General features: G+C 41.6%; 1 protein-coding gene across 2 annotated transcripts in view; it reads left to right on the forward strand.

The window, feature by feature from the left end:
- Positions 1-829: 829 nt before the first annotated feature.
- Positions 830-26,275, forward strand: part of sertad2b (SERTA domain containing 2b) — a 40,441-nt gene continuing 14,995 nt past the window's right edge. The window contains exon 1 of one of the 2 annotated variants that reach the window (XM_071481434.1): positions 830-1,581. The gene's annotated coding sequence lies outside the window, so the exon portion shown is untranslated. Of the gene's footprint in view, positions 1,582-25,852; positions 26,120-26,275 lie in introns of those variants that run through there. The other variant, XM_071481433.1, reaches the window with a different exon arrangement.

Raw genomic sequence — 26,275 nt, forward strand, 5'->3', positions numbered from 1 at the left:
TTGAAGATTGTGGATAACATTTCTTTACGTGTGGGCCTTACGGTGCCCTGCGAAGTTTTACATTCACATTGTGTCTTGAGAAAACTCATTTTTAAAGCCTGTCACGTGTGATTGAGACATTTCTTTCCTCAAAAATATAAAGCAGATATTTTATTTATTTATTTATTTGAAACCTGCTTGTTTGTTAGCTTGCAGTTTTCCTCTTCCTCTTCACAGGCCATTGCTATGTTTCCTTAACCTGTTACAACCAACCACTGTCCAACAGTGGACTAGCGTTAAGATGTGAACAATTGGATTAAAACATTGTTCCACAGTGCAACCAGTGGTCAAAAACTCCACAAGGCACATTTAACATTAATCACTGAGCTTTTTCAGACTTGTGAGCCATCATCAGCACCAGTTTCCTTTGGACCAATAAGCTACGGGCCATTGTGTCTGCTCTCCAAAGTAGCCAGGAGGACAGAGGACACACATTAAGAGGTGTGTGTCTTTGTGTTTGCAGTGTGAACTCTAGGAAATAGATATTTTCGATGGTATTTAAAGGTCATGTTAGGTGACTGAATGAAGTATGGGATAAAGAAACAATTTATTGTTTATTTCCCATGATCATTGTGAATGTGATCCAATATTTATATTGTACTTGTGTATAAATATACAAGCTATGAATATTAATGTCATGTATGAATATGTAACATGTATAAGCCTACCCGCCCACCTGCCTTTAATGGTCAGTGGGAATGATTTCCGTGCGTGGACCGGCAGCCGGCGTCCCTTTAAACCCTCCACGGAGAAGCTGTGGAGGGTTGCGTGACTGCTCGCCACTGTGCCCGTTTCCTCACGGGCGCTATTGGCCGCCGCCGCGGAGTGGGCGGGACACGACGCGGTGACTCAGCTCTGAGTCACCGCACGACACGTCTGTCACACACGGCCTGCTGCTGATGCGTTCACGGACCATACGAGTGAATTATTTTTTAAAAACTCGTGTCATATATTCCTACGGGGAGGGGAAATAAGTCACAGAATAAACCGACGTCTTCCCAGCGTGTAGAAATGTACAAGGTAATTTAGCAGGGTTGACCTAGCTATATGCTCATGTTCATTTATTGGCTAATATATATTATAGGCCTATGTATTGTTAATTTAACACGTTTTGTATTGAAATCTTAACGTAATAAGTGACCTATATTTAAATGGTGGCTAAATTAGGCCTACCAGAAATCTAGGACAAGCTGTAATTTCTCATCGTGTTCAAACATCTGAAATCTAAATTGAGTCACATTCGTGTGAGGTATTGACCGCCTACGGACAGAGCAGGAGGTGATCATAGTTACCATCTGCCCCATGACAAGTGAATGCAGCACCAGACAGGCTGATCTTACATGACTTCGCATTGGCCGCGATCTGTGACATTGGAGACGCTAGACTGAGCCCGGACCTGGTCCATCAGTTTTTTGGCAAAACAGAAATTTGACATCCCAACATCCGCGGAGTGAGCTTTCTACCACAACAACATCCCGAGAGCCATTTCTTTCAGACCTCTTTTCTACTTTAGCACCGTGCTGGACGGATCTGCCATAGAGGGTGAGTGTCTCAAACTGCATCCTGAACTCTTGTGCGGTGGACTGGTGTCTGGTGTTCTCGGCTGTGATGGTAAATGTGGTTTCTCTGCACCTCTCTATCCGTACGTGCGGTTTTATGCGTCCGCATGTTGCCTCCTCACTTGAAGCGCCCCAAACATTTTCAAAAAGTAGCTCCTGTATGGTAAACATAGGCTCTGTACCCGTCCAATGAATGGACAGGCGCTCTTGCCTGTCCACATCGGTCAGCGCTTCACCAGAGGAAAAGCGCAGCGTGGAATTCCCGTTACGCACCATTGTATCGCGCATGACAGTCTACCGCCAAACTACATTGGAAAAATTGTTGTTTTTTGAATCTTTCTTATTTTTTAAAGGTTATATACAAATGAACACGGCTTGTGATATTGTTTTTCATATTTCCTGAAGCTGCAATTCAAAACGGCGTACACGAAATATCATATAATGAAAAATTAAAATGTGGTTGCCTAATGGTGCCCCTCGCATGTAGCCTACATTCTTCGGCTGCTCTAAGAAACAGTGGGACTGCTGTAACTGAGTGAATCAATTCTAAAAGTTGGAATTGTACGAAAACATGTTCTGTTTTGCACACTTGCAGGATTCCAAATATTCATTTGTTATCAATTTTCTTTTAGCTTGTATCCCGAAGGAATAACTAGGTTTTTAACGCAGTCCAGTGTAAAAAGGTTTTCGTACCAGAGAGACCTGAACCTTGAGGGGCAGGGTGAACTGCCATGGTGTTCCCTGTCGTCGCTCCGGGGAAAGCAGTGCGCATTTGCCGCTGCTGCTGCCAGCATTATATAACCGAGTTGTCTTTAAGCTCACACCGACAGCAGTGACTGACAGACATATCCTGATCTGCTGCTGCGCTGCTCCAGTGCAGCACAGCCTTCTCTGCTTGGGCCTGCTCTACACAAAAGTGTAACACGGCTGTGTGTGTGTGTGTGTGTGTGTGTGCGCGCATGGGTACGTGCGTGTGGTGTCATCAAGTTCAAACAGAAGAGAAAATTGTGGGATCCTAAGATCATTGCTTTGATAAACAGTGTATTTTATATTATTATCTCCGCCAAATAGATTATGTGGTTTTCACCCGTGTCTGTGTATTTGTCAGGAGGATTACGCAAAAGGCACTGAACCGATTTGCACCGAACTTGATGAAGTGATGGATCATGGGCCAGGGAAGAACCCATCAAAATTTGTGGCAGATCATCATTCATTTACTATGAATTAGATTTTTGTTCTCTGAAGTCTGGTGTATGTTGTTTGACAGTGGGCTGGGTGGAGGCTCTCAGGATTGCTATTAGTAGCTGGTGTAGTATTCTCACACAGACTGTCTTTAGGAAAGCTGCTATAATGTTTCTACAGGGGTTGTTGTCATACTTTACAATAAGCCTACATCTTTTTATCTTCTCTCCTATCACTTTATTATATAATATTCCTATAGAGGTTCACCTTGTGTTAGTTGTATCTTGCAGTGTTTGAAAGTAACTAAACACTTTTACTCTAGGACTGAGCTTAAGTACCATCTTTAGGTACTTAACCTGGATATTTTTTTTTAAAACTACTGTGTCTATATGCCACAATATTTTGGAGGGAAATTTGTATTGTCTTCCCCTCTCCATTTATTTGACAGCTATAATTAGTAATTTTCTTATACATACACTACATAGCCTACCTAAATATTAAACCTGTGGTTCCCAACCTTTTTGACTTGTGACATCTGAAAATAAAACAGGGTCTATCTGAGGTCTCTTGTCTTGTTTAAGAGCTCTATGAATTGTTATCAGTTCCACCAAACAGTGATGTCCCCTCTAAACTACTCAGATTGTCTCCTTTAAGTATGTGTTTGAGGCCCAAAGAGGTGAAATTATCCACATGCTTCCTCCTGGTCTTGAAAAGTCTTGAAAAACTTTAAATTAAGTTTATTTTCTCCATCTTAGACTGGCTATTTAAAAAAGGGCTGGACATTCCCAGAACTCTGACCTGATCTAAAAATCATACACAGAATTTATAGTAAATAGTTGTTTTTTTAATTGATTAATCCATCCATCCATTTTTTGCTGCTTATCAAGTTTGTTCCTGTTTAATGATTAGTTAATTATATTATTAGGAGGTTGCAGCAGGTTGTCTGCTGATCTCTGGTTTGGCGCTTTGATCCCTGATTCCTCAAACTCAACCAGTGGGGATGCACAAGCCGGTGCAGTTGTGGTGTCAGTCCCAAGCCTGGATGAATATGAGGGTTGCATTAGGAAGGGCATCTGTTGTAAAAAAAAAAAAAAAGTAAAAGTAAATAAAAGTTTTAAATTTAACTTGGTGAATACTGCAGAAACCTTGGATCCAGTGTTTATCCAATAATTAACACTTTTTTTTGTTTTTACTTAAACCTTAAGACAATCAGAATAAGATCCAGCTCACCAGAAAGATGCTACATGTGCATCAGTATTAGTCCATAATGTCATGTACAATAATATATCAGTGTAAAGTACTTTTACTTTTAATACTTTTAGTAATTATATCTGATAATACTCTAGTACTTACACCGAAGTAGAACTTTGAATGCATTCATGTGTGATGGAGTATTTCTACATTGTTGTACTGATACTTTTGTCTGAATACTTCCTCCACCACTGTCCTCAGAGAACAGTACTCACACTGGTCACCATTTCTTTTCTGATGGTAGTACTACAGGGTTTTGTGTGGTACCTTTAAATACGTGCTTTTACATGTATATTTTTACAGCATCCATCTAAAATATGTGTGTACTTTCTGTATGGGTACTGCATCAGTTAGTCACTCTGTCTGGCCCACGCTGGCCTGGCCTGAATGAATTGGCTGCCATCAAATGGCCGTGGGGGCTGCCGGAACTTTGTCGACTGGATTACACAAGCAACCAGGCTTCTAATTTAGCAGCTAATCCAGATTAAGGTGCTGTGGTTCGTCTGTGTTCCCAGCCTGGGGCTCAGACGCTGCGGCCCGTCTGGCAGACAGAATCAGCAGCCATCCAGTGCTAACTGTCTGTCTGAACACTGGGATGATACAGTCAGGACCCTAGAATAAGGTCAGGTCCCCACAATACATCTGAAAGAGAGTAAAACTGGTCAGAGGAAACTATCACCTGCCTTAGTTATGATGATACAAACTCAAACATAAAATCTGGACTCTCTTTGGCCTAAAACTGGCAAACTGTTACATAGCCACACTGAACTGATTCCCACAGAAAATCCACAAGACAGAGCAGGTGGTGCTCCAAGTGAAGGGTGGGTGAGCTTGTTCGCACCTGACCAAATGAACTGAACTCCAGATACTTTGGAGTAAAATAAATCACTCCACAAATGACTGCAGGTCAAAATCTGAATGACACACCTTAATAAGCACCTGTGGCCGTAGACAGTGGGGAAGAAGAGACCAGTGCTTGGAGCGATCATCCCCCAAAATGTCAGGCTCTGTTCCAGCCGTGTGTCTGCTCAAAATGTACATAAGTTATACATATATATATATATATATATATATATATATATACATATATCCACTGTATTCTTGATAAACAAATACACTTTAATGTCATCGTCTGTGGGTAAAATTATATGTGATATAGGGGGATATATAAAGTTTACCAACTTCACAATAGCGCTCTGTGTAAGGCAAGGGACAGGTGCTGTATTTCTCTCCGAGTTTGAAACCACTAACTGGTGGTTCTGTTTTTTCTGACCTTCTCCTTTTAATGCATTTGGCATTCAGTGTGGAGAATGTGACAGAGAGACTGGAAGAGACAGAGAGAGAGGGAGCGCTCTGTGAACTATAAATAGACAGTGGGAGAGTGGTTGTGATGATAGCATCACCACACAATAATCCCTCAGCAGGACTGGCGTTACTCCACTGCACTACACTAGTCCTAACAGTGAACAGGTATCCCCTCTACTTTCCCCTATAATCAGGGTTATGTGTTGAACCTGACCTGACCCTCGTCTTAGTTTCACTTTCTCTGTGTGTAGATACTGTTCTAAGCTTGTTAATGTGGACCTGTGGGCAGAGGGGCATATTTCACTCAGGCCAAAACAGTCTAAGTTCAGAATAATCCTTTTAATTTTGCAGTGTTCAGGGGCTAACTGGTCAGTACGACAGCAGGCGGAGGTGCTGATCTTGTTCCTGCAGTACTGTGGGCTTTGACTACCATTTGTTGAATGTCATGCTGGACCCTCACTGTGGCTCCCATCAGCTATCACTCACCATGCAAATAGAGGGATGCAGGGATGACGTATTTTTGTAGGCCAACCCAGAAGTTAGCATCACCCTGGTTCCCTCAACAGAAAGCCAATGGGGTTTTTGCTTTGGATTTTTAATTACTAAAAACAAAGCTCTTTGACAAACAAAAATGTATGATACTTGTTAAATGTATGATACTTGCACGTTTTGTTCAGCACAATACAATTGCCAGGAATAAAAAGCTAGTTATGCTATAAATGAACCACATCATGGTTGCATGACTTCAATTTCACCGCTACTAAACCTTCAACTTGTAGTTTGATTCAGCTCCGACCTTTTCTACAAAAGCATTTCATTTTACAGAGTTAGTAACCGTTTGCAAAAGCACAAGTATAAACACAACAAGGCTGTAATGAGTAGATCAGTTTTCGTGTTTGGCGTGATGACATTTAACGTCGCTGACAACCTCTGTCGACTCATTTTGCCACTTGTTAGCAAACAACCTTTTTTTAAAGCCATAAAAGCTTAAAGAAATCAGGACTGAGGCATTTACTGATGTATTTTCTGTGAGAATAATTTCAGCCTGTGTTATACACAAACCTTAATTCAGTCATCAAAAACACAATCAAAAACTCATTGACTTAAGGATGAAGGAACCGGAAGTGCTAAAATGCTAACTAAGGTCCAGGTTTTAGGACTCATTCCTGCAGCACCATCAGCTTCAGCCCCAGATGATGACAACGTGGAGAGAAACAGCAGCGCCTCACCTCTAGCCTGTCAACATCAACTTCCCCTGCTGAAGTGACAACTGTCGCTCGTAGATTTTATCTAGCTAGCTGATTCGGCTAACATTAGCTCCACACACTAATTAAAAACCCTAACTTTTTATAGTTTCCAGTCAACGCATTATGAAACAACAATGCTGTAAAAGGGTCTAAATTCAATGGCTACATTGTGCTAAAGGACTGAGGCTAAAGCTAACAGGTCCTTAAAGCTAACAGGTCCATTGTTTTTACACTGCAGTGTAGAGCTAGTTAGTGCTAGCATGGTAATGAGGAGGAATTTAAGCTCATTTAATTATCTAGGTTAGGCTGCTTGTTCATATTTTCAGCACTTTTAATGTTATCTTGTGTAACATGGCATAAATTGCCGAAACATAAATTTCACCAAATCTAATAGTGATACAGAGCCACTAACATTTTGATGGCATCCAGGACCTCCGCTGGGGAGATAATACACAATGGATGTACAAGTTGTAAACTGAGTGAGCTTTATGTAACATATGTAAGCCTATATGCTTTTAAAGTAATATGGTTAAATTAATAATTGCTGCTTGACTTTTGAATTAATAACCAGTTAATATTATAGTTTGACAGGCTAACTGTGTTTTTGGAAAACACAAGGGGAAGCTTGTAAAAAGAAAAAGAAAATAAAAATAAAATAAAGATAACAAACCTTTTGATTTCAGTTTCAACATGAGAGGCAACTTGATCAAATTCCTGCCATAGCAACTCTTCATTTTGCTTCTCTATGTAGATTTTTGTGCCATTTGAGACCAATTAAGTCATAAGTCAGCAATGAATGTGAGGGTTTTTTATAACACTGAAATGTACAGTCCACATTGCACATGATTTACAGAAGCATTTGCATCGTATCAGCAATGTTTACAGGGGGTGGAAGTGCAAAGACGAGACATGGAGATTTAGTATCCCACATCAATCCACCGTCACACCAGGCAATCTAGTGTTTGTATGTGTGTGGCAGCTCTATATTCTCAATGCCTTTACTTTGAGCAGAGTGTTCACCATTGCTCCACCCCTTCAGGCACTGACCTCCTTTTCATTATTCACACAAGCACCACCTTTTCTTGCTTCTTTCCTTCTCTGTCTCTCTGATATAATGATTTTGTTTTTGTGTGACATTTTCACACAATAGGCCTTATGTGTAATTCCTCACGTGTGCTTGGATGTATTCTGTAAATATGTAGAGTATGAATATGTGAACCAGTTATGTCTGTGACAAGTGTTTCACAACATGATTGCATGAAAGCTAGTCTTTCCTATCTCTTAAAAATATTTAGAAAGGCAGACTGGACTGGACTAGATACTGGCTGGCAGCAATTAATAATAATAATTAGTGATAATAATAAATAATCATAATGATTTAATGTTAAGCAAAATATGCTGTACTTTGGCACAATACTTAAAATTAGACATGGAAGTTCATACTTGACCTTGGGAATAGTAATTTGACAAAGAAATTCCAACTCAAGGTTCACTTACTAGTTTTTCCTAGAGCTTTCAGCACATGGAATTTATCAGCAGATGTTCACACAGCTGTGAGATGGATCTGTTGAGTAGCTGATGTCGTCCCTAAAACTTTAAGGACTTCTCATAAAAGTTACACTGATATGATTGAAAGCCCAAAAAACACTAGAAAGTGGAACTTGAGTTGGTATTGATTTCTTTAAATTACTAGATTAATATATTTTGTCTTTATTTTTTAATTGTAATACCCTTGGGATAGTGTTTATCACAGCTCATAAGTTTGTCAATTTTAATTGTTCATTTTTTTATTTAAAGGCCCCATATTGTATAAAGGTCGATGTCCATGTCTTTTTTTGATTATAGAGCAGGTCTAGGTTCTATATTCATACTGTGAAAGTATCAAAGCCTCAGTCCACAGAGAAATACACACAGCCTGTATTCAGAAACTGAGCCTTAAAACGAGCTGTCGGGACTACTGGAACTTTGTGATGTCACAACAGACTCAGAGACTCTCTTCTGATTGGCTCACTGACCTGTTGTTGCTAGAGCTCCAGAGAGAAGACTGAGAGAGGAGATGTAAAACTACAGATATTTTTTGGTACTAAAAATCACAAATATAATTTTATGGATATCAGACCTTCAAATAACCATACATTTATGGGACCTTTAACTGTTTATCCAGAGTTTGTGTTTAATCTTTAAACTAATTTCTGACATATGTTTGTCCAACAAGCAACAGAGTTTATACAGGTGCTTCAGAATTTAAATTGTTGTTGTTAAAATGCACAAGAAGCAACATTTTCTTAGGCCTGGCCTTATATGAGCATGAATAATTACACCATTACACATTCTGTTTTCTGCTGTACCTACAGTATTTTTATGATGTGCGTCACAATGCACTTAGTATCTAATGACTGAGGAAGACTTGTGCTGCATTCAGAGAACCAGAAAAGACAAGACTAAACAAGTGTAGGCACATACATGCAGAACACACACACACACACACACACACACACACACACGTACAAACACACAGAGGAGCACGTATGGACGGGGGATCGGATGTCAGAGGAGCAGCGTTTGCAAAGCAGGCCACTTAACAGGAGCCAAAAGTACAAAGAATTAATAATGGATAAGGCTCATTCAAAAAGAGAAAAGATAGATAGAAAGATGGATAGATAGGTAGGTAGGTAGGTAGATAGATAGATAGATAGATAGATTGATAGATTGGTTGATAGATTGATAGATTAGATGATGATTTTTCTGGGGTTTTCAACCACATGTCATGGTCTTCCTTAGTGGCTGGACTTTGCTGACAACTGAGCTTTCTCCATGGCAAATGAGCAAGCTTCATCTGCTGAGGAAGATGATGAAATGCAGTTGAAAGCTCTGGAAAAAGCTCATGGACTGTGATTTTTTGTCAAACTGCTGTTTCCAACGCCAACACTGAGCTTCCACACTCGACCACATTCAAATTCAAATGGCAGTGTTTTTGGTTTGGTTTTATTCTGCTTTATTCAGTTCCATCTATGAAGCTCCTGAAATCCATGTGTTTATTACCTTAGAATTAAACACAGAGTCTGAATGAGCTGTTAAGATGGGCAATTTTGAAATGACTGTTGGGAAAATGACCTCCTCTGAGCACTTTGTACAGAAACTAAAACACACACATGCACACACATTTGTCCTTCTATCTTTGTGAGGACAGTCATTCACACAATGCATGTCCTAGCCCCTCAAACAAATCCCTAACCTCACAACTAAATGCCTAACCCCAACCTTAAACCTAAACTGAACCTGACCGTAAAAACCAAGTCTGTGAGGACAAAATGTCCTCACTATGTACGGTCTATAATTGGTCCTCACAAAGTTGGAATTACATGTATACACACACACACATATTCTTATTCTTGTCTTAAGTTTGCTGTGAGGACACTCATTGATGTAATCCATTCCCTAGCCCCTTACCCTAACCTTAACCATCACGACTAAATGCCTAACCCCTGACCCTAAAACCAAGTCTCAACCCTTTGTCTTTGTGAGGACCGGCTAAAATGTCCTCACAACGATGGTTTCAAACCAAACTTGACTTCACAACCATAGCAACACACACACAGATGTTAAGTAGCTGAGATCTTATCATGTTACCTCCCTCAGCTCAGTGACTCACAGCTCCACTACCTGTATAGTAGTCCATGTTACATCATGTACTCCGTTGGAATACCCCCTCCCACACACTTCTCCTCCCACTGTGTGTGTGACAGTGAGAATGTGGTGTTCAGTGCCCAACATAATGGTGCAGCCTTGCAGATTGAGAGAGCGATTCAGCATTAAACGTTTGAACATGTGCACAAAGGCCAGTGTGTTTCTTGCACCCAACAACATGTGGATTATTTTTGTGTTTCACACAGAGTTCAGATCTGATGAACATTTCTTGTATGCAAATTTAAAGATGGTTGAAATGAGGGTCCCAGTTAAAAAAGCTCCTCGTCTTAGCTGTGAAATGTTATAACACTGTGTTTGAAAAGTGGCTCCTGAATTCTGATGTTAGCAGGTTTAGTCAAGCGTCCGTAATGACATTTTCATTTTAAGTACGGGGCTTCAAAATGAGTCACTTTTGATCATATCTCTTCACTCAACCTCTCACTAACTCAAAGGATGAGTGTGAAAAAAATCAATAAGTAATTATTATAAAAAGCAAATCTTGACGGCTTCACAGTGTCAAGTTTCACCCATCAATCCGATCAGATTATGTTGTTCAGTCCCACAGATCCCACACCCTGTATCCTGTAGGATCACCTCTTCTTCAATGCATTGAAATGTTGCTGCTGATCCAGGAACTTGGTTGAAAGGAGTATGTCACTCATCAAGACGGGTCCACAGCTACCGTAGCAGCTCTTTGAGTGTGTCCTCACACAGTGATTTGAGCTAAATGCTGACGTCAGCGTGCTAACATGCTTACAGTGACAATGTTACTCTGTTGATATGTTAAAATGAAACCTTTGACCTGATGATGGTGCTGGATGAATCAGATGTTTGATGTGTCACTTTACTGTCAAGCTGCCTTTAATTATCCCCTTGACAGAAGCTCTGGTTTGATAAATATATTGTATGTGGGTGTAGATGATGGATGGATGGACATCCATCTGAGTCACCTTCAGTTTCAGCTGTACACTCACAACAATAAGCTATACAAGCAGTTTCAAGAGCCCTGTGGACTTTATGACCTTGGATTTCACCTTAAAATCAGGCTTCCTCAACCCTCTGAATGGTGGAGGCCATATGCAGCCTGAGAGCAAGAGCTGCAAATATTATTTACTGTATATGTAATAAAACCTCTTCATGCTTAATTCAATTTTGATGTATGGTAAATATTCCCCTAAAAAGATACTGAAATTGAAAATCAGTGAAAGATGGAGAAAACATTATCCTCCAGGGAACCTAAATGTGCTTTTAAGTAGAGATGGTGCAATATCCAATTATACTACAGCAGTATATATTATATATAATTATATAGAATAGATGTTGGACTACTAGTATTTTCGGGAAGCATGAATATATATAAAGGAAATAATGTTCATGTAGTTCCTGTCTTCGTCTCTCCGTCCCTTCAATTCTACAGTTTAGGTCTCAATAGCCAGGCAGCAAAACAAAATCAAAACAAAAAGTTTTTCATCTGTTGTTTAAACAAGTCAAGGGACCGTTTACATGTACTGTCATTACTGTAACTGTACAGCGTCTTTGTGGTACTTTTTTATGAGTCAGTAACTGAACTTTTTGAACAGCGTCATATCTGCTGAGTTGGGCTATAAGTTCATCTTGGTGACTTCCCATCAACTCTTTCTCTGCAGAACAAAACTTATTAGTCTTTAGAACATTTTGTTGCTCATTCAGTCTCTATTTGCACAAGTTATTATGTGTGTACCGAAAGTGTATAAGGAGCTATTGAAAGGGTGTAGCTTAAATAGCAGATGCTGAAAGAGTGGTGTACATACTGAATATAAAAGTCTATGTTCAGGACAGTCCGTGTGACCACTGGCCTGTACAGTAGTGAATACAGTGCAGTGCGCTGTCACTCATGAAGAATTGCATTAGGGACAGTAGAAAAAATCCAGCCATGGCAAACGATGAATGAGTGAGGGACTGTTAACAGGCCAGCCCTGATATTGGGATATTTGGCCTGCAGTCAGTGTATGATTATGGCCTAATATACTTTGTTGTACAGTGCTGTGTCAGCTTGGCCGCCATTCAAGTGGCTGATATCTGTGTCAGTGGTGCAGAGTAGCATTTGAGGAGATTACTGTTTTGGTCTCTGACTGAACGATGATATGTGTAGCACCATAATTTGGGCTTTGTGTGGAAGTGTGCACTTTGGGGTGCCGAACTCACTAAGCTGGTCATGCGTGCACATTTAGTACACAGCTGAGACAGGTGGATCTCTGCTCTGGTAGGAAAGAGATTTGATTCTGCTGTGTTGCTCCCTCATGAGGATAGAGACAGACTGTGCAATGCAGTGGTTCCCAACCTGGGGGTTTTGATTCCCAGAGAGGTCTCAAGAGAAATCTGAGAGAATTAACATTGTATAAAGTTGCTTTTTATCACATTGGTGCATTTTCTGGTGAAATACTGGTGTATTTATCTCTTTGAGCCTCTAAATTCATTGACATTATGTCAACTTTAAGGGACCAATCACTTTTTATTGACCTGCTCACAACTCGTGGACATATGCAACCTGTGAAAAGGGAAGTGAGTAAGTATTACAGTGGTTTATACTGTCTGTCACACTTACAGTTAAATAATGTAATTTTCCACTTTAATTCTATGTTTCTTGTTTATTTGAATCCTTATTGATTATTCCTGGAAGAGAAAAGTTTGTACAGTACATTTATCAGAGCTTGCAGATTGGGCTGGACGCAGCAAATAAATGACACATAAACAGTATATATGATAAAATACGTGTGTGTGTGTGTTTGTGTGTGTGTGTGTGTGTGTGTGTGTGTGTGTGTGTGTGTGTGTGTGTGTCTGGATAGCTGAGGCCAGCTCTCATGACTCTTGGCTAGCCTGCTCTATGGCAGATTTTTCTGTTCAATAATTAACTAGAATTACTGCCTGGTGGTTGTCTGCCTCCGACAACCAGTCAAGTTGCAGTTTACATCCATGTCTGTCCAGACTGATACAGTAAATGTAAGTGTATTTTGCTGTAATTAGGAGATGAGTTCTTGGGTTATGGCCAAAAAAACAAAAGGTTTGTGAAGTCACAGTGACCTTGACCTTTGACCGTTGACCACCAAAAACTAATCAGTTCATCCTTGAGCCCAAGTGAAGGTTAGTGCCAAATTAGAAGAAATCCCCTCCAGGTCCTACTGAGATATGATGTCCACGAGAATGGGTCGGATGGACAGACGGACAACCTGAAACCATAATGCCTTTGGCCACGAGGCATAATTAGGACAGTACAGACCCCTCAGGTATGTGTGTGTGTGTGTGTGTGTGTTTGTTCTGGGTTGTATGGTGTTTCTTACTGGGACTGGTGTTGGGCCAGTTTGCAGGGCCTGGCTGCCCTGGAGGAGTTTGGTTAAGACTGAAGTGATTCGACTGGGACGTGCTGGTTTGGATTGGTCATCACTGGTTTAGCTTTGAACTGAACTGGACTAGCCTGAGCTTAGATGGACTGGACAGGGTGTGACTGGTCTAGCCTGGAAGTAGACTGATGCTTGAGCAGTTTGTTTAGAGTGGATCTGACCTGATGAGTCTGGACTGGATTCACTTCAGATCATTCATTCCCCAATTTTCCATCCTATTTGCTGTTATGTTCCTGGAGCCTGCAGAGGCGGCTCACATTCTCAGGTTTTCCACATTGTGTTGTTTCCAGAAAATCTCACTCCATTTCACTTCGTATTTGTTTGTTCGAGTGGTTTGGGCTGAAAAAGCTTGGAAGCAAAGCATTTTTCTTACAGGTTTGGTTTGGCTCACATTCACTGTGCCGAAGGAGAAGGTTAAACCAAATATTTAGTAGTCCGGTTTGTTTTTTCCTCTGCAGTCGTTGCCCTGCTTTCCCTCTGATTTTATAAAGAGGAATTTTATTTTGTTGCACAATAGCTGCTCTATTTCACTCTTTATGCTGAAGCTGTGCGGTGAAATCAGTCGCTGGTTCTCTGACATCGCAGCAACAAATGAAAATAGAAACAATGTATTGATCTATGTGTAGAACAGGATGTGTGCATATTCACATGTTAGTATCACAGAAATATCTGGTACCTTTGTTACATTTATGGTTGATGGTTGCTGCCTTGTTGTTTGTGATTGCAGGGAGCTAAGAGATGATGATGATGATGATGATGATGATAATGATGATGATAATGATAATGAAAAAATAAGTGAACCTTGAGCTTAGATTTTTTTTCATCAAACTACCATTTATGTTCATTAAAAAAACCCAGCCTACAGAGCTTTTGACTACATCTCATGGTCGTCATTCAGCAGCCAAATTTAAATATCCTTCTTGATCTTTGTCCGGCCTTCCACTGACTCCTCCTGGTTGGTGACCTTTGACCTCTTCCCTGCAGAGGCTGTGACTGGTTTTGGTGTGGTGTTCACAGACAGCTGATGCTGTCTGCTTCCATCCATTCAGTCTCTTGTCCCGGGTCCTTGCTGTTTCACAGATGTAGTGTCCCCCCCACAGCTGTCATATCTGATGTCATACACCTGTCCAGTCCAGCCTCTCGGGGGGTGTCGTGTCTTTCGGGTGACCCAGAAAAGATCTCACTGTATTGACTGGTTTGTGGTAGGTGCTGATTACAACTGATATGATGACTTTAGTCTGATGTTCTGGCAGTACAGCCACATATAGTCCCACTGAGATACTCATACTGGTTCCTGTTTAGTTTGTAGTGACCATCTTGGTCTAAAAGGTCTCATTTTTTATATTTTTGTGAGTTTTATTTTTAGTGTTGATCTCCATCACAAGATGTATTTGTGGTTTTAAGAACCAAAAACCATCTCAATGTAGTTTTACATCTCCTCTCTCAGGCTGATCAAGATGGTTTGAGGAGGAAACATCAGAGACTCAGCCACATGTTTGAACCTCAGTCATTTTTGTTTATGTTGTTTGTTAGCTTGTAACTGGCAGTGGCTGAAACAGTGTTAGTGGTTGTGCTTATGGAAACTCTCGCTCTCTGTACTGACAAGGTTTCAGGTTTATATAGCCCCGCCCCCCATCCCCACAAGTTGACTGGACTGGTTCCTTAAGTTTTGAATCCCTGGCTGTCTGAATCTGTTTTTATGAGACTGTGATTGGTTCACTGCAATTCCAAGGTGGAAATACTCAGTCTGAGTATTTCACTCACGATATGTCTTGTATCATATAAAAAACACCGTATGGATGTTAACAAGGTCAAACACTTGATTTTCATCAGAGGGGGCTGAACGAGGTCTGAAGCTTAGGAAGAAGCAACGTTTCACCCAGTCAGGGTGAAGACTGGACCAACCAGGTAAGGTGTGCAACTGTAGGGATTTCTGACTCAATTTCATGAATTTCATTGAGGGAAACACTGAATTGTCAGCAACACTTGTAGCATAAACAACCATCGCATTGTGAGAGCAGCGCATTCCAGCTTCTATAGGCCCATCCTGGCCCAGCCCCCAGATCCACATGGGGGCGTAAGGCTTCGGAATCATCAAGAAGCAATTAGTATTTGATAAGTTCATTAGCAGCACATTTGTTTGTTAATACTTAATGCATCACCAAAGCACATTATAGACTTAAATGAAAGGACCTGAAGGCAAGATCTTGTACAGTGGCCCTGATTTCAGATCTAGTTTCAGCTTATACTGTGCTTAACTGGTTCATGTTAGGAAAAAAATCTGTGCTTATTACATACAGAATGCATACAGCGAGGAAGAAGGCAGGGGTGGGGGTGGGGGTCAATGGCCCAGAACCCCTGACTGTGTTAATCCAGCCCTGATCATTTACCAATTAAGAGTGACTGTGATTTGTAGTCATTTTATCTAAGGGGCTTTTTTGCAGTACAGTCCAAACCAGAAGAAGCAGAAGGGAAAGAAAACACTTAACAGCAGCCAGAGGACTTCATCACAAAATAACTCCAGGAATGCACCGGCCATCACACACACTGATGATATATAAGAGAGGATCTCAGGGGGGAGCTTGGTTTTAAGTGCACATACGACTGTGCAGGTTTCCTGGGCTGTGATTTGCCACGGGCTGCCTGAACTTAAGATGACAATCGAGCTCTGTTCTGGTGCTGTGTTGCATTTTTTACGTATGTATGTGAATGAGTGTGCGTGAGCAGCACAAACACAAACGGTGCATTTACTCTCCCCGCTTTGTGCCGACTTCTCTTTTTTGGACCAACACATGTTTTTCTGTTTTTCCTCCCAAATATGTTTTGTGTGTGTGTGGAGAGCAGAGTGTGGACAAAGGACTGGGTGTCTGCAGAGGGTGCTGGGGAGGGGAGAAGGGGATGATGGGTGGGGGACTGGAGGAAGGGATGATGGGTGGGAGTCTGCAGGGGACGGCTGGCTGGCTGGCTGTGTTTATGAATGTGAGTTTGGGGGGGGGCAAAAGGTGGGGGTACGGGTGCGTGTGTGTGTGTGCATGTGTGTGTGAGCATTCATCTGCATATGTGTGTGCATGTCTATAAGAACATGCATGGAGTCATCTGCTGGTGAACCTGACTGTGTGTGTGTGTGTGTGCACTGCTTGCCTGTTTGTAGGCTTGTGTGTGTGTGTGTGTGTGTGTGTGTGTGTGTTCCTTTGTTTTGCTCTGGGTTGCTGGGTGATGGGACCAGCTGGGAGGGCTGAAGCCATTCACTTCCCTTCTGCTACCCTGAAGGCAGCCAGCAGGGAGGGAGGGAGGGAGGAAGGGAGAGAGGGGGTCGAAAGAATGAAAAAAGAAAAGCGCGGAGTGTGTGTGGAGGGGGTGGTTTTATCTCTCATGGCAAAGAGATAGAGACGGAGAGATGATTGCAATCAGGCAAAACAGACAGAAACTGACAGTGGAAGCAGAGAGGTGAGGAAGTTTGAACGCAGCTCAGAGTGAATGAAGGGCTTCATGAAGGAAAGTGAGGAGAGGGGTGTGAGGGAGGGAAAGTGTGTCAGGCTGAATCGTGATAGAGCAGCGGAGCTGACTCAGCCAGTCTGGTCTGGCGTAGGAGGGCAGCAGCAGGGGACGGAGTAATAGATTACTGTGCATGTAAGTGGGTTACTATAATCAGATTACTGTTCTCTATTTGCATAAAAAAGGATTATAGCAGTAAATGGATAGAAATGGATAAATATACTTTTTAAAACATAAAGTAGGGTAGAGTAGAGTAATCTGATTACAGTATGGTGAATACAATTATTATTATTATTTGTCTATAGTGATCTGATTAAAACACAAGTAGAAAAACAGTTCTGTTTATGCTTTTAGATGTAACCTGCTCACATCAGCAACTGTGCAATTATACTGTAACTCTAGCCCCTCTTACACAGCCTCACACACCTTCAGTCCGCCTCGCTGTTCTGTAGAAAAGGTACAAACATGAGTGGGGAGGGGGGGTAACGGTGGCCCTAAGAGCTCAACATACTGCAACTTAGAAATGCAAACAGACAAAACACGAGCAAATTCAGAAAACATCTGCATCAATTTGACTCCACATGTGCTGCAAAACACAACATGTTGTTTCCAAGTGTGTGTTTGCAGCCAATGTGGTCAAATTGAAGGAGATTTTTTTCTGAATTAGTTTGTGTTTTGTCTCTTTGTGTGTTTTCTTAAGCTGCAGTGTGCTGAGCTCTCAGAGCCACCGGAGAGGAGGGCAGCGTTGTTTCACCTTTATGCCGGCAGCAGAGGTTGGCACAGAGCTGGGTCGACGTCTGTGGAAGAAGGGATAGCTGGCATGGCGGGACAGATGCATGTCACGCCTGTGATTCCAGAATCAGCATGAACTGAGGCTAACAGCAGTATGGTGTTTAAAACACACAGCAGCCATAACTGAAAATGACTGAATAATGATAAATGCTAAATCAGTGTAATGGAAGCACGAATAGAGAAGAAATGTCAGTTTCACAGGATTGTCTATCCAAAGTTTGCTAACATTAGCTAACATTAGCCACCACGCTAAGTACGGCTGCAGCAGCAACAACAACAAAAGAGGTCTGTCAAATAAAATCTTGAAGGAATATCCTGGTATTTTTACATCTGAGTCTTGTTCTCATAATTGGGTCAGGCCAACTTTGCACTCACCACCTTTACTGTAGAGGTATGTGGAGTATGGCCAACAACATATATCAGTGCAGCAACAAAGCTTCCTTTACACACTAACCTCAGTTTTACATAATGGTGCATTCAAGTGGATCCACTGAGAAAAACGGGGTTGATTGAAGAAGTAAAACAGAAAATACATTTTCACATGTGTCTGTGGAACGTCGTAACACAGTGAGGTCGTAGGTAAGAGATGGGGTCTGGTGTTATGGTCCAATATGGTTTTGGTTAGGGGACATGAAAAGGTGGTGAACACTCTCATTTCTGCATCGTTCAGACTGATAAAAAGCAACAGCAGAGGGGGGAACTGTCTCTGTGGGGACGTTGTGGCTGGACGGGAGAGAGGGGTTAGTGAAATGAAGCTGTGAGCGGGAGGCTGGAAAAACTGAGAGAAGAAAGATGGATAACCAGCTAAACCATTGTTGCTGGCTGCTAGTCTCTAAAGCTGCTTCCTTGTGCTGTGACTTGTGAGTCGGCCTGGTTTCTCTCGAAGATTAATGACCTTCCTGTTTTCAGCTACAGTGTCTCTCTCCACAGTTTCACTGCGGCTCAGTTCAAGTAGACGCACACTTAAAGAAATGCTGCAGAACCTAGAATCTATTGTTAAAGGCAAAACAGCGTAGGTTTCTGTTTTATTCTGTTTGTAAAAAGCAGTAATTGCACTGAGGTTTTTACTATTACTACTACTATTATTACTCCTTCTACAGCTTTGAGTAGCACCTTTACTGCTCTAAATACCACAACCACAATCACATTGCCTCCAGTATTAACTCTACTGCTGCTTCCTCTTCCATTCAGACTAATCACAATAATGCAGCTACATGTAACCTGTGTATCAAACAAAACAAAACAAAACAAAACAAAACAAAACAAAACAAAACAAAACAAAACAAAACAAAACAAAACAAAACAAAACAAAACAAAACAAAACAAAACAAAACAAAACAAAACAAAACAAAACAAAACAAAACAAAAAACACATTAAATTGTAGAGATGAATTCTCACCCAGTGGACAGAAGTATCTGTGTTCTCTCTACTGCTGGACTATTGGTGAGTTGTCTCACTGGAATGTGTCACACTCACCAGTTTGCTATGGATGGGTACACACACACACGCACACACACACACACACACACACACACACATTACGGTAAACCTTTTCACGTAGCCCTGAGCCAAAAGCCATTAAAGCGTAGAACAGAGTACTGTACTGTGTGTCTGAGATGGTTATTACAGTGTCTCATAATGTCTCATCTGAGTTCCACAACATCACATACTCAACTTTTAAACTTTTAATTTTCTTCAAATCAAATAATTTGCCGTCTAACATGATTCAGATGCTTGTTTTTGACAGCGTGTAGTCTGATCAGCCGGGGAAGTGCGTTAACATACAAAGAAAAACAACTCATTTCAGAAGTTATGACATGAGGAGAAAAAGAGAGAAAAGGACACAAATGAAAGAGACAGAGAGAGAGAGAGAGAAAGAGAACAACAACTTCTTTCCTGTAAGTCACCTGACACTGGAGGCGTCACACAGCCATGAGTAAACACACCTCCCTCCCGCTCTCTCTCTCTCTCTCTCTGTGTTTCTGTCTGGGTCACTCGCCCATGTTCTTAGTCAAGGCCCTCTTCTTGCAGGATGAACAGTTTGGTTTGGCGCCTTAACTATTTTCTATTTATAGATCTATCTTCCTAAATTCTTCAGTCTATGCACAGAGGGGCTCTTTGGTTAAGGGAATAATAACTCCATATTTATATAAACACTTAAAAAAAAAAAGATAAAGCAGGTGTTATTTTTCACACTGTCATCAAATCTCATGAAAAGCCGCCTCTCAATAGTTTCTGACTTCCTTACTCTGTGGCACGCGTCCACTGTTATTATAAGAAATAATACAATAATGGCAGACTTGTCTTTTTAATTAGGCTGGTGTGAGTTTGGAGCGTGTCTTTGTTTATTCTGTTAAAATGTCCCTTTCCAGCTGCCATAGAGAGCCTGGAACCACTGTAGAGAACCTCTCCTCTCTAAAATGGGTCTGGAGTGGTGATGCTTTTATAGGAAAAAAGATGTTCCAGCACAGTTCACAGCAGAACAAAAAAAATCTCAGTCTGACAGGGAAACAAACAAATTGTGCAGAAGGAAACTGCTGCTGATGTGCTGTTCTGAGCAGGTGTCTGCATTCACAGCAACTTCAGCTACTAGTCATGGATATATATCAAGCTGAATCAAGGATAAACCATCCTGTGTGTGTGTGTGTGTGTGTGTGTGTGTGTGTGAGACTGAGGCAGGAGGCTGAGAAGGGGAATGATGGATGCTAATAAAGAGACTGGTAAAGAGACAAAGGGAGAGAAAAGGAGGAGGAAGAGACAAAGAGAGAGGGAGAGAGAATGGGAAAGAAAGCAGATGGGTGTTTTTGGTGTGGAGCCTTCCCCTCCCTCTTTCCCTCCCTCTTTCTCTCCATGTTGGGCTGGCGGGCCACACCCATGTCTAATAGTATTATTAATATTCTCTGGTCCTCTTCACACACCCTTCCCAAATCTGCCAGTGTTTTCTTTTCTTTTTCAAGCCAGATTTGTTTTTTTTTTTAGTTTTTATGACCACACATAAAACACATAAAATACAAATCACTAATACTTAAATTTGGATCATTTCAAAGCTGTAAGATTAAAGGTAAAACTATTCTACTTGTGCACTTATCTAAGGATTTATAGTTTCCAAATGTGATGCAAGAGAACTGTCGTCTGTCCACTTGTGGGGTACAATAGAGAAATAACGTGATATAACTTCAACACCACAAACTATGGTTGAATCAACAGCTCAGTCGTGACTCAGTCTCAACAAAAACTGAACATGAAAGTTTAACCAAGGTGCTGTTGTGTTAGATATAGTAGTATCTTTATGTGCTGCCGTCTGCTTTTTCATAAACACAAGCCAAGGATAGAGTCAGAAAGAAGATCTCATCATTTGGTTACGTCTGTCGCTGATTCAGTATTGCACTTCCACAAAGTTAGAGGATTTCAAATAGACAGATAAAAAAAAAAGAGAAAAGTCTAAAATGAAGCCGCAGACGCCCAGATGTCCTGTTTTCCCACATTACCAACTCTACTTGATCAGGTACATATTTTTCCACTGCAGATAGTAGCCCCAAAATGTTGCCTTGTTACTATGGCGACAGTGCACAAAGCTGTCGTGATGTCATCATCAGCTCGACATTCCTGAACAACGAAGAATATTGGGGAAAGCAAACAGAGAAACGTCTGCACCTCATCAACTGACCACGTGGTTTTGCTGGTTGCCATAGTAAAAGTACAGAACAGTAACTGACAGAAATGTCACAGGCTACAGTGAGCGGTGTACAGCGGTGTACACTGGCCAGTAATGATGATTCTCTCTGACCAATCAGTCGTCTGCAGTGTGTTCACGTCACCTTTTGGTATCACCTCAGCTCGCTTGGATCCACAACTTTTCTCCCATGGAAAACATTTTTCCATTAGATCCTTCACACTTGCTTACCTGTGTTTTAAACTTCATGCCTCCTTTGCACCACAAGCTTAAATTTGTCGTCCCCAAACCTAAGATGACCTGTTTTACTCTAACAGTGAAGGAATCTCAGCTTGTGACCCCTTCACACAGGTTGTATGCATCTGTGAGTGGCAAGAAGTGCAATCAAAAGGTACTGTTCCCTTCTCAAACTGATTCCTATGGATACGTGTTAGAGGCCTGAAGAGGTGGCACCATCTGGTATTTCACAATAAAGGCACTAATTAGAGAAAAATAAGAAGAAAACTAATTTGTAGAGTTTAAATGTGAATTTCTTCTTCTTCATTCTCTCTCTTTCCTCTACGATCACCAGATCGGGAACAACTGCGTCAGGATTGTTTTCATCAGCTGAATAGAGCTCCCCATGTCGAGTAAACTGATTAGAAAATTGCTTCATTTGCCACAACAGCCAAAGGTGCTGTTTGTCTTGTCTCGGCTGTTTAATATTCTACAAATGGAATTTTCTTTTTTGAGGACTAGTTTAAATGCTGTACATTCAGAGTAAAGATATTTCTATAAAGTAAGAACATTTTGGCTGCTCCTCCTTCTTTCAGAGATCTGCAGGATGTTTTTTGGAGGCCGGTGACAACAAGGCTAAACCTACGTCCACAATAATATGTTTTTGTTTTAAAATGCATTTTAAAACGAAATCAACCTCTGTCCAGACAAATGATTTAGCTCCCTATCCAAATTGATTTCAATCCATACTAACACACCTGACGGGATGGACCCAGTCAGGAAGTGAGCATTGGTCTCTGCATCATCGCTTCCAAAGGTCCAGCAGTGTTTCCAAAAGTCTTCATTTAAGGGTCTGAAAAACTCCAGAGTAGTACGGTCAGATGGAGCCTAATCGTGTAGTTCTGGTGGTTAGTTGTATGGGATAGGAAGTAACCAACTTCTCTGACTGTCCTTATTGTGTAATAATGTAGTATTGTATAGTATGTGTGTCTGTTTATTTGGATGCTACTTCAAGCCCCTGTTGAGAGAAACCGCTTGGAGACTGTGTTCAGACAAACAGCCGTGGTAACAACAGTTTTAGTAACAGATGAAGATGTGGGCGCAACAGTGATGATAAGGAGGATCTGAGCCTCTCTTCTGATTGGCTGACTGTTTTCTGAGTGTTCTAATAAAAATATAGCAGATTTCAGGTAAACACTCTAAATCTAAATCCTTCAAGGTTGGAGGGTGGGTCCAGGTGGGTGGGGCTTGGGGCGTGGCTGAGGGCACAGACTGATTTGTTGTGACATCACAAAGTTCCAGAAGTCCTGACGGCTGGTTTTAAGGCTCAGTTTCTGAATACAGGCTGTGTGCATTTCTCTGTGGACTGAGGCTTTGATACTTTCACAGTCTTAATATAGAACCTAGACCTGCTTTATAATCAAAAAACACATGGACATCTACCTTTATACAATATGGGACCTTTAAAGCATTCATAGAATAAATTACTTACAGTTACTAGTGTGTAGTGATTCCTTTATTGCTGAGACAGTGTAATAGAGGACATAATCAATACATTGTTCACGTAAACAAAACTAATGAGTAACACAGAGACATGCATATGAATCACTTATTCCAGTTGTGTGTGTGTGTGTGTGTGTGTGTGTGTGTGTGTGTGTGTGTCATCCTCACATTTTTATGCTCATATGAATTTACAAACCTCAATGATGTAAAAATTCACACACAGTCACAGCGAGTATAAATGGAACATGACGGTCGGCAAACTAATTCTGGTGACAGTCGTAAACCTGCGAGTTACCACCCAACAGTGCAACATGGCGACGGGCGGGAGCAACATGTAGCTTCATGTACTGGGTGATGAGTTAGACCAGTGAACTCACCATGAGTCAGGTTCACACTGATGATGACACACACACACACACACAACCTGATACATGCACAGAGAAACGCAGACAAAGAGGACATAACATAACGACAATAGAATAAAGCATTTACTGTATTTCGACAGACTTGTATCCTTACATGTTTATGTTACTGTAGATGCAGGTACATTTTATAGTATACGTTTTAAAACAATAATTTCTCATGTCCATATGATTTGAATGCATAAACTGCTGCCCTTTTGCATTGTGCTTTTGTAATTCTGTTTTAGCAAAGTCACTGAATTGAAATAAGAACCTGATAAAAAATCAAATAAATGTACAGAATGAAAGAAAGAAGAGAGAGAAGGAGACACGAAGACAGAGGCAGAGAATGAAAAATAGAGATAAAGCAACAGCAAAAAGGAGAGAAAGACAAGGAACAGGCAGATTTTACAGAGAGAGTGAAATAAAAGAAGCGTGAGGGAGAAATAAATAAAGATAGATGGAGGGAGGGAGGGAGGGATGTTGTGGGTGCAGCTCTCCAGTTGGTGTTGCTATGGCCCTGCCCTCCCTGCTCACTGAGCCATTTCCTGTTTTTGACCTGAAATCTTTATTTAGAGCCATCCCTCCTCGCTGCTCGGCATTCATGAGTCAACTCAGAGTCCAGAGAGATGAACACAGGACTAAAATCAGATCTCCATTCACCACAGAGGCTACGTATGCATGCATGCATGCACGGAGTTAACCTGCCTTTTATTGTCTGACCAGCAGTTTCCACAAGCTCTACTGTCTCCAGTGAGTGAGCTTGAGCTGTAATACTGAGTCATACATGTCATACTGTCCAGTGACAGGAGTTTTTGTGTCTTGCAACCTTCAGCCAGTGATGACTTACATCCTGGTCACATCTGTATTTTAAATGGCAAAATCAGTGGAATCACTGCAAAATAAATTTTCTAGCTCTAGCATAAATGTCAAAGTGCCACTCTCTGTTCGGACCAGGCCTTCACCGTGCAGAGCTTTGGTGCACCGTGAAGGCCTGAATGCAGTTTTCCACCCTGACATGAGGAGAAGCTGAAGTCCTCTGTAAACACTGCTCTCCAGTAGATGGAAATATTTGTGACAGCAGGTTGATCAAAGCCCGTCTGGAAAAAGTAGGGAGACTTGCATTGTGTCTGTGAGCGTATCAGTGCACAACTGGGTGAGTGTGCAGCAGGGGGCATCGGGGGCACAAACGGTCTAAGATGCCCATTTTCTGCCCCGGGATGCTCCACTGGTGTTTTTGTCTGCACGTCGCAGACTCTGCTGGGTTTTGTTTGAGTTTACCGGACATCACCCTGCCATCTGCTGCTGGGTAGGACGGGCATTACTAACTAGTCAAACGGCACCATCAGCCCACTGCTCATTTCTGTGACCACCCACTATTCTGGTGTCATTAAAAGAAAACATGATTCCAAGTTTCCATTGCAGGTTCGAAAACACTGAATCACCAGCAGATAGAAAAATCTCTGAGATACTTGAACATTAAAGATTAAAATGACAGAATTAAAAAAGTACTAAATGAGGTCTTGACAACATGAACATTGCTTCCTTTTCCTCCACAGTTTTTGTTAATGTGTAATTTACTAATCTTATGATCCAATAGAGGGAGAGAGAAAGAGAGAAAGAGCGATACAATGTTACAGAGCACACTGTGTGTGTGTGTGTGTGTGTGTGTGTGTGTGTGTGTGTGTGTGTGTGTGGGCGGAGCAAAGTTGACGACGCCACTTCTCGGGGCAGCTGCTCGGTTTCAGCTTCTCCTGCTACGTTCATGTGCTCCTCGTAAACTCTCAATCCAACAGAAAATGGACCCGGACACCTCAGTAATTATACCGCTGTTACAGGAATAACGACCTCTGGAGTGTAATTGATGTTTCGAGCAGATTAATTGTCGCAAGAGTTTGTGTGTCCATGAATTCACTGTTGGTTAAATGTTATTTTGTCTTCAAGCAGTAAGGAAGTGCAACTTTTGCTCAGATGGCTGTACCATCGTAAAAGTTTATGTGAGGCTGAGAATTAAAATAAAAGTCCATCTAAATTAAATATTAGGTTGTGTCAAACAGAAGTTGACATTTAAAAAATAAATAAATAAATAAAATCTTAGAAGCACCTAACTTCCCCTGCGTGTATCTTGGTGTGACGTCACACTAACCAGCACCTTCAGCCTGAAACAACACCGACCGCGCGACGATGAAGCGCACGTGCGGCTCACCTCGCGAGCGCGTCCCGCGGGCCGTGAAGGCAGCACCGCCCCTGTGCGCGGGGGCAGCTCTCCTCCTATCAGCGCCATTGTGCTACACAGGCTCCGGGAGCTCGGACGGCTGGTGTTTCTGCGGCTGACAGGACCGTTTAAATACCCCCATGTTTCTCTTTCAAACTCCGGCGGACCTGGATGTGGTAAGACCCTGTTTCTGTCTTTCAGAGAGGAAGGTAGGACACGGCGAGCAGATAGGCTGCGTTCCGACGGGGCAGTGTAACCTATTTCTAATGAATAATAGACACGGCGGAGGCTGGTGTTTCAGCGGCGCTGCGGGCACTGGGGTCTGGTTGGAA

The sequence above is a fragment of the Trachinotus anak genome, unplaced genomic scaffold (genome assembly GCF_046630095.1).
Source record: "Trachinotus anak isolate AG129_WGS33_773 ecotype Australia unplaced genomic scaffold, CSIRO_AGI_Tana_v1 ptg000007l, whole genome shotgun sequence".
NCBI lineage: Eukaryota > Metazoa > Chordata > Actinopteri > Carangiformes > Carangidae > Trachinotus > Trachinotus anak.